The sequence below is a fragment of the Ovis aries genome, chromosome 1 (genome assembly GCF_016772045.2).
Source record: "Ovis aries strain OAR_USU_Benz2616 breed Rambouillet chromosome 1, ARS-UI_Ramb_v3.0, whole genome shotgun sequence".
NCBI lineage: Eukaryota > Metazoa > Chordata > Mammalia > Artiodactyla > Bovidae > Ovis > Ovis aries.
In genome coordinates, this window is record NC_056054.1 from 134,119,190 (window position 1) to 134,123,768 (window position 4,579).

Consider the following 4,579-nt stretch of genomic DNA (forward strand, 5'->3'; position numbering starts at 1 on the left):
TTTTTGTGAGGAAACCCAGCGACCTGAGGTCCTCTCTGCCATGACCTCACCAGCAGTGCAGGAAGAAACATGGCACTGCCCTTCTGCCCAGGATGCCAGTGGGACCCAGTTCCCAGGCCAGAAGCATCCCACTGCACCTCAGACACAAAGTCACTGCAGAGGGCAGCCTGGACCCGTGGGGTTGGGGTTCAGTACCCGTTACTTCATGGGAAATAGATGGGGAAACAATGGAAACAGTGTCAGACTTTATTTGGGTGGGGGAGGCTCTTAAATCACTGCAGATGGTGATTGCAGCCATGAAATTAAAAGATGCTTACTCCTTGGATGGAAAGTTATGACCAACCTAGACAGCATATTCAGAAGCAGAGATATTATTTTGTCAACAAAGTTCCATCTAGTCAAGGCTATGGTTTTTCCAGTGGTCATGTATGTATGTGAGATTTGGACTATGAAAAAAGCTGAGTGCCGAAGAATTGATGCTTTTGAACTGTGGTGTTGGAGAAGACTCTTGAGAGTCCCTTGGACTGCAAGGAGATCCAACCAGTGCATCCTAAAGAAGACCAGTCCTGGGTGTTCATTGGAAGGACTGATGCTTAAGATGAAACTCCAGTATTTTGGCCACCTCATGTGAACAGTTGACTCATTGGAAAAGACTCTGATCCTGGGAGGGATTGGGGGCAGGAGGAGAAGGGGACGACAAAGGATGAGATGGCTGGATGGCATCACCAACTCAACAGACATGAGTCTGAGTAAACTCTGGGAGTTGGTGATGGACAGGGAGGCCTGGTGTGCTGCGATTCATAGGGTCGCAAAGAGTCGGACACAACTGAGCGACTGAACTTAACTGACTGAGGGAAACCCTTCTGAGGCTTGAGATAGGAGCTTTCTGAACCACAAACAGCATAAGGCCCCCTCCTGGAAATCTCCAGAATCACTAACAGATCCCCAGCCTCCAGAAGCACATGCTAGAAACAGACCAGCCTGTGCAGTTCTGTGCCACCATGAAGCTGTTCTGAGGTTGCACATTCAAGATCTACTGGTCTTAGGACCCTCTGGATAGTATCCACAGCCCCATCCTTTTCCCTTAGCTTTGCCCATCCCAGTATAATAGTATCAACTAAAATGACATCATTTGTCCAAAAAAAAAAAAAAAAAAAAGGATTTCATCATTTGTAAAAAAAAAAAAAAACAACAACAAACTTTTGGTTGATAAGTCAGGACATCTAGTTGCTCAGTCGTGTCGGACTGTGTGAGACCATGGTCTGCCAGGCTCCTCTGTCCATGGAATTTCCCAGGCAAGAATACTGGAGTGGGTTGCTATTTCCTCTTCCCTGCCCAAGAATCAAACCCTGGTCTCCCAGGTTGCAGGCAGATTCTTTACCATCTGAGCCACCAGGGAAACCTTTAGGCAGTGAGAAAGAAAGAAAAGAAAATGAAGTCACTCAGTCTTATGCGACTCTTTGTGACCCCATACACTGTATCTTACCAGGCTCCTCCGTCCATGGGATCTCCCAGACAAGAATACTGGAGTGGGTTGCCATTTCATTGGGTAGTGAGAGGACTATTCAAAAGGTTTATTTTTGTTGTTATGTTTTTGTTGTTACAGAAAGCATACAAAAAATTTATAAACAGTACACAGATCTAACATTTTTGACTAATAGCCATGGTATTTAAATTATCTATGAATTTTCTACAAAAAGATACCTAACGTATAATAATATATAACTCATACTGCAGTCTATATTAAGAAAATTGTTTTATATGATCTCTAGGATCATTTTTATGTATGAAATAAAAGTAAGGCTTTACAGTGTAACTAGAGAATTATGTAATGGAAACTTGAGATTCAGATCAGCATAGTCTAAGTCGCAAACTAAGCTCTTAATCTTTCTACCTGTTTGTCATCTCTGTAGGGAATATTTTAAGATGAGTAAAGCACATATGATTCAGATTCAAAGTGTTGATTTTTAAATCACTGATCAAGCATTTATGTTGTTTAATCCAATACGTGTATACATTGAACATTAATGGCTCAGTATTCACGTCAAGTATGAAGTCATAATTTGGAGAATTAATAAAATAAATTCTAGATGAAAAATAATCTTGCAAGAGAAATGTTCATGATACTAATGTCATGTGATAGGTAGCTATGATATGTTCTGCCTCTGCCTATATATTATTTTCACATTTATAACCATCCATATTCTATATTTGTTCTGATAGAGATGTAAATATTTCAGTTTTGATATCAGCAAAAATTTTTCAAAGACAAATAGCAAAATAATGTAGTAAAAAGAGGTTGAAAGAGTTACACCTAAAATCTCAAGGATTATCCAACCTACCCTTTTCACATCAATCTTCATTCTCCCATGAATCTATGAAAACAGGAAACTGTAAAGACATTAAGAAAAAAATCCATCATTTCTCTGAAAACTTTGTTCCTCTAGATTTAGGCCAGTTTCTAAGAAGTCATGTGATGACTCCACCACATTGAAAGGCTCATGACCATGTATAGTAATCAGAAAGATCCTAGCCTTGTCATGTGATCTTCCTTCCCCTACTGGCCTGAGTAGGGGCCACAAAACCAGAAAGAAGATTAACTAAGCCATAGTGAAAATACCATGGTAAAATTGCACTATTAGAAAATAAAACAGATGGAAATAATTTTTCCCAGAATTCTCTAGAACAGAAAACACTGGAACTGTCCATTTCATGAGAAATAAACAATTCTAATCAGGAACCATTTCATTAAAAAAAGAATATATCTAGACAGGGCAAAAGTTAAGATTCATTAGGTGACTAATGAATGCCAAAATAGAATTTTCAGTGATAAAAAGACTTATTTTGAGAATCCATTTATTACTCTAAGAAATAATAGTAGTTACATTGTTTGCTTTAATTATAATATTTTATTGAATATTTATGATTTCTATAATAAAATAACAATTACTATAGGAAGTAACTTATTTGAAATCATAGTGTTTCAAACATTACTGTTGATTACACAAATTATTTAAAATTCATGATTACATATAAAAGAAGATATTAAGGTAATGATCTTTGTTCATTCTTTCAAGTTCAGTATCCAGGAACCTCATGAATAAAGAAACTTTTTTTTTTTTTTTCCACAAATAACACTGTATATCATAATAATTTCTATATAGAAATTTCCGGATAGTGATATCTGAGAATAGTTGGGCTCTATATAAATTAAAAGAGCAATTATGGAAATTTCAAGTCAGTATATATAAACCATTAAGAATAAGCAAAACAATTCAAGTACACTGAATTACTCAGAATAAATGTAATAATGGGTCTATTTAATGAATATGGAAATATAATAGGTTTAGATTTTATTTTACTGACATTTAAACAAGAATTCACTACCACTTGAACAAAAAGTCATTTATTGTCTTCTACCCTGAGCAAACGCTGGACTGGAAGAAACGCAAGCTGGAATCAAGACTGCCGGGAGAAATATCAATAACCGCAGATACACAGATGACACCACCCTTATGGCAGAAAGTGAAGAGGAACTAAAAAGCCTCTTGATAAAAGTGAAAGAGGAGAGTGAAAAAGTTGGCTTAAAGCTCAATATTCAGAACACAAAGATCATGGCGTCTGGTCCCATCACTTCATGGGAAATAGATGGGGAAACAGTGGAAACAGTGTCAGGCTTCATTTTTGGGGGCTCCAAAATCACTGCAGATAGTGATTGCAGCCATGAAATTAAAAGATGCTTACTCCTTGGAAGAAAAGTTATGACCAACCTAGATAGCATATTCAATATGAAACGCTCCAACATTCGAATTATAGGAGTCCCAGAAGAAGAAGACAAAAAGAAAGACCATGAGAAAATACTCGAGGAGATAATAGTTGAAAACTTCCCTAAAATGGGGAAGGAAATAATCACCCAAGTCCAAGACACCCAGAGAGTTCCAAACAGGATAAACCCAAGGCGAAACACCCCCAAGACACTTATTAATCTAGTTAACAAAGATCAAACACAAGGAACAAAGATTAAAAGCAGCAAGGGAAAAACAACAAATAACACAAAAGGGGATTCCCATAAGGATAACTGCAGGTCTTTCAATAGAAACTCTTCAGGCCAGGAGGGAATGGCAAGACATACTTAAAGTGATGAAAGATACCTATAGCTCAGATTACTGTACCCAGCAAGGATCTCATTCAAATATGAAGGAGAAATCAAAAGCCTTAGAGACAAGCAAAAGCTGAGAGAATTTAGCACCACCAAACCAGCTCTCCAACAAATGCTAAAGGATATTCTCTAGACAGGAAACACAAAAAGGGCGTATAAACCCAAACCCAAAATAGTTAAGTAAATGGAAAAGGGATCATACTTATCAATAATTACCTTAAATGTAAAAGAGTTTGCCTGGGGCCAGGGTGAGAAACTCCACCCATGGCAAAGGTCATGATGAAGGAGGCTTTGCATATGCAAAGGCGTGATCAAGCCTCAGGAAACCCCCTGTTCCCGAGCATCTACTCCCAAAACCAGAGTCTATCTACTTTACTGTTTCATGCTCTCGCCTACACCTCTGACTTTATGGAGGGCTGT